Here is a 7,730-nt window from a genome sequence, read left to right on the forward strand (position 1 = left end):
TCTATACTGAGTACAATATTGTATAACTGTAATAATTCAACTGTAAACCTTAAAATTTACAGCCAATTTTGAGAGATGCATCTTAGCTCTGCGAATTGTTATTGAACACATCAATGCTGTTGTAACGAAGTGCTTCTTCTAAGTATGTGGTTATTAAATAAATAATAAACTGAAAAAATTTTTAAAAATAAAAAATGAAAATAAATAATTAATGGGTAAATATATAGCTGTCAACACCACAATGAAGGAAAGAGACATTATATATTTCCTAAACAAGTCTACAGGGCTAACTAACTGTACAGCACAACACTAATCAACAAGGAAAGAAATCCTCATTTGTAAATATGTTACCTTGGAAAAAGTAAAGATTTTAGTTACTACTAGAAAGATATGACTACAGAATGGAAGAAAAATTATTGCTAATTATTTGTATTGCAGTGATTTAGTATGGAGAAAGTCTGAAGAACTCAAAAAAATTTCACAACAGAAGCACCAATAATTCAGTCAATAAGAGAGCAAATGAATAGATATTTTTCAAATGAGATGGACAAATTACCAGTAAAAACATTAAGAAAGTTAAGCACCTTTAGCCATAAGGGAATTCAAAATCAATATTGCACCTAGAATTTATCTCATCTCAATTAGAATGTTATCATCAAGAAATTCTGGGGGAAAAAAAGAAGGTGAAAATTTTAATTTGTTGGTGGGACCATTATGGAAATCAGAATAACTGTTTATCAAACACATATGTAAACAAAACAGCCACGTGATCTTTTAATAGAGTTATCTACGTGTCTATGTTCAACAAAGTACTGTTAATAATAGCTAAATCATATAATAAGATTATGCACACGTGTAATCCAAGCAATCCAGAGGCTTGGGAAGGATTCCTGGAAGTCCAAGGCCAGCTGGGTGACAATTGAACGTTTAGGGTAGTTTGAGCTGCTTAATGATAAAGGAGAGGGGATAGGAGAGAAAAGGAATCTGGAGAGTTGGGGTAGGAGGGGAGAAGGGGGAGGGATAAAGAAAGGTGGCTAGGGGAGGAAAGATGCAAAAGGGAGATGAGGTAGGTGTGCAGGGGATGGTAAGGGAAGAGTGGAGAGGGGAGGAGAAAGGAGGGAAAGTGGATAAGGGAGGAGAGGAGGGGGAAGGGAAAGGAAGAGAGATGTAGGTAGAAAGGGGTGGAGAGGAGGCAGGAAAGGAGGAGAGGGGAGGGGAAAGGAGGAGGAAGAAGGTAGCAAGAGGTAAAGATTGAAAAGGAGATGGAGAATGAGGAGCTGGTGAGGGAAAGCAAGGCTAGGGGAGTTGGGCCAGGACCTGGTGAGAATGGACAAGACCATGTGGGGCATGCAAGAGACAAGCATAAGGCCAGGAACCTCCCTCCTCTGGAACCAAAGAAGGCTAACATGGTTCCACCACTGGAGTTCTATTGAATGGGTCAAGGGAACAGAACAGTAGGGACCAGAAGTAGATGATTACTTCACTGTCTTCCTGTGTCAAGGTGTGAGAGTTGTGGAATCAAGTCAACTCAGAGATCCTAGGTGCTGTCAAGTACTTTGGCGAGTAACGTGAGTTAAATTTGTGACAATCTGAACCATTTCTTACCCTCAACTCCCCCGCACCCCCATGTGAATCCTAGAAACACTGTTTTCCATTATCTACGCTAACTCTGGGAAAGGGGCCTCAGAGTCCTGGCGCCCGCCATCTTCTCTCAAGTCCTCAGATAGATGTGGCAGTTAGACCCAGAGGCTATTCACTTTCCCACTGGTCCCATGGGTTGAAAAGGTCCTAGTGGGAATCAGAAGTGGAAACATCCATCCTTAAGGGCTTAGCGGCCTAGCCTGAAAATTCCATACCCCAGAACACAGTGGTGGCAGTGGCAGGGTGGGGGTTGAGGGCCTGTGGTGTGGAGTAATGGGGGCAGTGGGCTTACACAGACTTTTGCCCCTGTATGGTGACCTAAGTGGGTCTGTGCAGTACAGACCTCTACCCCTACAAGGTGGTCTAAATGGTTTTGTACGGGTATAGACCTCTGCCTCTATACGATGGCTTAAGCAGGTCTAGATAGGCATTGTATTTTGGTGTAATTCGGTCTTCAGGGTCTGCACATGTGCAGACCTCTGTCCTTGTACGGTGGCCTAATTGGGTCTTCAGGGTTGGCACGGACACAGGTTTCTGCCCCTATATAGTGGGTGAAATGGGTCTATACAGGCACTGTATGGGGCACAAGCAGATTTGTACAGGTTCAAACCTCTGCCCCTGTTTGGTGGCCTAAGTGGGTCTTCAGGTTGTTTACAGGTACAGACCTCTGCTCCTGCATGGTGGCTGAAGTGGATCTGTACAGGCACAGACCTCTGCCACCTCTATGGTACCCTAAGTGGATCTGCAGGGGCTTTGCATGTATAGACCTCTGCCCCAGTACAGTGGCCTAAGTGGGTTTGAACAGGTGCAGGTCTCTGCTGTTGTATGGTGGCCTAAGTGGACTTGTACACGTACAGACATCTATATGATGGTAGTCTAAGTGGATTTGTATAGGTGCAAACCTCTGCTCCTATATGTAGCCTAAGTGATCTACACAGGTACTGTATGGTTTCCTAAGGGGATCTGCTGTGGTCTGCAGTGGCACAGACCTCTGCCCCTGTATGGTAGCCTAAGTGGCTCTGTATAAGCACAGACTTATGCTGCTGTAAGGCAGCCAAGTGAGTTTATACAGATACAGGCCTCTGTGCCTCCACAGTGGCCTATGTGGTTCTGCAAGGTCTGTACAGGCATGAATTTTTGCCTCTGTATGGTGACCTTAGTGAGTCTGTATAAGCATAGATATCTGTCTCTTTATGGTGGCTTAAGTTGATATTTACAGGGACTGTATAGTGGTATAAGTGGGTGTCTAGGTTTGGACAGGCACACATCTCTACCTCTGTATGCTGGCCTATTTTGGTCTGTGCACGCACAGACCTCTACTCCTGTATGGTGGCCTAATTTATTTTTATAGGTACGGACCTCTACACAAAATGGAGCCTAAATGGGTCTGCACAGGTACAGACCTCTGCCTCTCTAAGGTGGCTTTTATGGTTCTATAGAGGCATAATCCTCTGCCCTGTAAAGCGGTCTAAGTAAGTCTCCACTGGACTAAAGACTGAAAGGTTCCCTCATATTTTCTTTGATGGAGTAAATAGAAGGAGCTTTTATCTACAGGGCCTTGCCACATTGTCACAATAACCTAGGCGCCATTTTCAGGTCTGATAAAGAGTCATGGTGAAGACTAACCTCAAAGGCCTCAATATAGAGATATGATCTCTTGTCAGCATTAGCAGTCCACTGTATCCTAGGAATGACCAGGCTGGGTGAAATGCTCTTTAATTTCTTCCTGATCCCTATTAGGGTTATTTGTAGTGTTAACTTCAGGACAGCATCAGAAATAACTATACACACTCTGCCAACAATCGATAAGATTGTGACTGTAAACCAGGAAACTCTGAATCTTGATCCCAGAGGACCACATTGAAGCTCATTCTGTCACCCTTGGAAGCCTGATACTTGAGTGTTGTGGAGTGGACTAACGATGTTTAATTTCCTCCACAAGGTTCGCAGAAAAGACTTATCTGGAGGACAGGGGCCTGGGATGTTGAGGAAAGATGCCCTCCTGGAAAGCAAAGAGGGCCTTCATTAAATCCAAGGGATTCTCTGCCTCGTAGTGTTGTCACAGATTGTCATTCTTACCCCTCCAGATTCCTGCCTTATCACCTCTCCTGCCTACATGGCCTGTTTTCCCTGAGCCCAGTTATTATGCCCAGGGGCCAGAAGAGTAAGAGCCAGAGCCATTCAAGGGCCAAGCGTCAGCATGTGCGTGGTGAGGGCAAGAGTTGCTCAGCTGTTCAGCCCGCTGCAAAGGAGGAAGCAGCAAATCCTCCTGCTGACTGGGGATGTTTCTGGCTCTGGCTCCCCTGATGCCTCCACTCCTCAGGGGGCAGAAGCTTCTGGGTCTGTAGATGCAGGTGTGACCTGCACAGGTTCTAGTGTAGGTGCTGAGAAGTCTGTTGTTTGTATTGATAAGGAAATGTCAAATGTCACTCAGGCAATAGCCTCTGTTCAGGCCATGCTTAAAGGGCCTATCATGAAGAAGGCTAGTATGCTGATAGAATTGCTGCTGGATAAGTTTAAGATGAAAGAGCCAGTTACTAGGAGTGAAATGCTTGCAGTGGTCAACAAGAAATACAAGGAACAATTCTCTGAGATTCTCCAGAGAACTTCTGCCCACCTAGAACTGGTCTTTGGCCTCGAGTTGAAGGAAGTATATCCTAGCACTCATTCTTATGTGCTTGTAGGAATTCTGAGTCTCTCCACTGAGGGATGTCTGAGTAGCAATTGGGGGTTGCCCAGGACAGGTCTCCTGATGACCATCTTGAGACTGATCTTCATGAATGGCAACCGTGCCACTGAGCAAGAGGACTGGGAATTCCTGAATAGAATGGGGGTGTATGCTGGGAGGAAGCATATAATCTTTGGGGAGCCTAAGTTTGTAAACAATGATCTGGTGCAGGAAAATTACCTGGAGTACCAACAGGTTCCTGGCAGTGATCCCCCAAGCTAGGAGTTCCTGTGGTGTCCCAGAGCCTATGCTGAAACTACCAAGATGAAAGCCCTGGAAGTTTTATCTAAGGTTAGTGGTACCGTCCCTACTGCCTTCCTGAATCTGTACAAGTTGGCTCTTAAAGATCAGGCAGAAGGAGCAAGAAAGAAAGGTTGAGGTAGGGCTGGCACTGTTGCCAAGGCCAGGGTTCAGTCCAAGAACCAGTCCCGTAGCTCCTCTCACAAGTAGTTGGGTCTATCAAACAGCTTTCACATTGTGTTTGAAGTGTAGTCAGCCTACTAATTAATGGAGGGTTTATGGAATACAAGAAACAAAATGTATTTGGTTTTGACTTGTACTTGAGCAAAATGTAAGTAACGTTTTTCCTCTGTTACTTTCCAAATGTCCCTTTAATTAAGCAGTGATTTATGTCATCATTTCTCTTAACACTGCATAAAACGGTTATTGTGGCTTGTCATTTTGCAGCTCTACTTTGAAACAAATTGGAAAACCTTAATTTCTTTTTACAACTACGTTAGGAAACATTGTACTAGAAAAGGGATTTTCATGGAAATGTGATATATAATGGTAAAACAAAACTAGTGGCAAAATTTATTTTGTTTTGAAAATTTCATCCATTTGTACAATTTTTGTTGGATATATACCTATTCCTGTTTTTGTATAATATTAAGTGAAATAGACATGGTTTTGATGACATTACTCAAATTTATTAGACCGTAAACTTTAATAATTTAAACTCTTAATTACTTTGTTATTTTCCCCAGGCATTAGTTGAGCATTAGCTCAGCTTTTGGTCATCTCTCCCTATCCTCTAGTAGCACTGGATGTACTAATAAAAACATAGTAAAGCCACTGACATTTGGGATTTCAGGGTCTGGCAGTAGTTACATCCATATAAGAAATAGTGACATACTAATTAAGATATAAGGGGCACATAGAAAAAGATGTAAGAAAAGGAGATTTTCATGCATGTCAATGTAAATTATCTGACCAAGATAATCTGGAGCATTTGTAAACTGCAATTTCATCAGGGGGAAATAATTTTAAGTGTGCATATTTGGTGGCCCAGGTTAGGATGTAGGAGTGATGAGTAAGGACCAGACTCTTTTTTTTTTAATTTCAAGGTTTTGTTTATTTTTTAATGAATTTCCAAAATACGTTTATAATATAAATGTCTTCCTTCCTTTAAAAAAAGGCCCACTTTTCTTGCCAAAAATCCACGAACAGTATAAAATCAGTTGTATTCCTATACCCTCACCCTTCTGACAACCAATACATATTTGACTGCCTATGATGTGGACACAACAATACATTTAGAAAGAAATTATCAATGTAATATTAGCTACTTTAAAAACAAATTCATATCTTTTACATTACTTTATCTTTCAAAACTAAATGTATCTAGAAACCTTATTTTATCCATTAATTCACCGAAATATCAATTCTCATCTTTAACCATACTAGGATTTCTCAGACTCTACCTGTATTGGACAATTAAATTAAACTACATTCTACTAAAAGTCTTGATTACATTCAGCTAGCTTCCTTTCGCCATCATGAGATGAACAGTGGAAGAAAGCAGCATTCCCTTTCAAACTGAGAATCTGAATGGTTAGATCTTTTGGGTTAGATTCAGCTAAGTTCAAGTATTCACCACTAGTTGAATTAAAACTCTCTCTCTCTCTCTCTTTAAGTAAAAACAATCATTAAAATCAAGTACTTCCAAAAAATAAAGGCAATAGGTAAATATATAATTCTATATTTAGATTGTAAGTATCAAAGCAAAAGTAAACATATACATAAGGACCAGACTCTTAATAATGGCATATCTAAGAGTTGAGAGATTAGGACTGGAGCAGTCCTAATTTTAACCAGTCCTTTAGAATTTGAGTGTACCACAAAGAAATCCCCACCTAGGCCCAGAATGGACAGTTGGCTCATTGCCCAAGTACAGGTGATTGTAGTGAACAAACCATACACATACTATCTAGAGAATTTCTGAACAATATGAGTGGTACTTGAGGTATCAAAAAGCCATTAGCTCTCACTTTTAGTATAGACTGATAGAGCCAGAGTGTGTTCCATTAGTAGGACATTTTAATAAGGTTACTTGGAGGATGGTTTGTGAAACTCCAAGGAAGGGATCAATATTCATGTAGTGAAGAAATGAAAATGCATAATTTGGATAGAAATAACTTAGGAGAGAAGATGTTGGATCTTGACTCAAATACAAACTTTGATTTTGCCTACTTACCCAAATTCAATACCATTTTCTAATTAAGAAATCCTGCTTGGTACTTGCTGAGCAGTACTTTGGTGCAGATGTGCCCTTGGAATTGCCTATTCTTTTTTTGTGCCACAAACAAAACTCTTTGAGGAAGTTTTTTTTAACTATCTTCAATCAAAATAATCTTAGTAATAACTGCCATTATTTAAAGACCCAATCTTTGTCTTATATTGTACCATGTGATTTTATCCATTGTATGTCTAAATCAGACAGATAGCCTTTGTCAGGTTCACAATGCAGCCAATTAATCTTCAAATTCTTAAGTTAATGAGAATGATACAATGAGTAGCTGGACTTGATACATGCTCTGAGGTCATCAGAAGTCCTCAGTGTTGCATTCCTTCAAGCTTCTGTCATATATTTATTTTTTATCCATTACCTCAAAATATATTTCTGGTGAAAAATGTATGACTTTCAACCCAAAATACTGTTTTATAATAAACACTCCAAGGAATTAGCAATGGATATACCAAAACAAACGAGAAGCATTATTAAAGAGAGAGTCCTGTGCAGGAGGATTGTGAGTTTCAGGTCACCCGGTATAGACTGGGCTGCATAGAAATCCTTGACATAAAAAAATAAAATAAAATAGAGGTTAGCTGACTATTTTGTCAACTTTCTATTGCTGTGATAAAACACTGACCAAAACAAACTTGGGGAGGAAAACGTTCATTTGGCTTACAACTTACAGTCTATCATGAAGGAAAGGCAATGCAGGAACTCAAGGCAGGAATATGGAGCACAGACCTTGGAGGTATGCTGCTTACTGGCTTATTCCTGTGGCCCATACTCAGCCTGCTTTCTTATACAACTGAGGACTATGCCCAGGGGTGGCACCACCCACAGTGAGAT

General features: G+C 40.9%; 1 pseudogene; it reads left to right on the plus strand.

Annotated features, from left to right (window-relative positions):
• The first annotated feature begins 3,672 nt into the window (after positions 1 to 3,672).
• On the plus strand, positions 3,673 to 4,747 carry LOC103725405 (annotated as a pseudogene).
• Positions 4,748 to 7,730: the final 2,983 nt, after the last annotated feature.

The sequence above is a fragment of the Nannospalax galili genome, unplaced genomic scaffold (assembly GCF_000622305.1).
Source record: "Nannospalax galili isolate Female #2095 unplaced genomic scaffold, S.galili_v1.0 scaffold7, whole genome shotgun sequence".
Lineage (NCBI taxonomy): Eukaryota > Metazoa > Chordata > Mammalia > Rodentia > Spalacidae > Nannospalax > Nannospalax galili.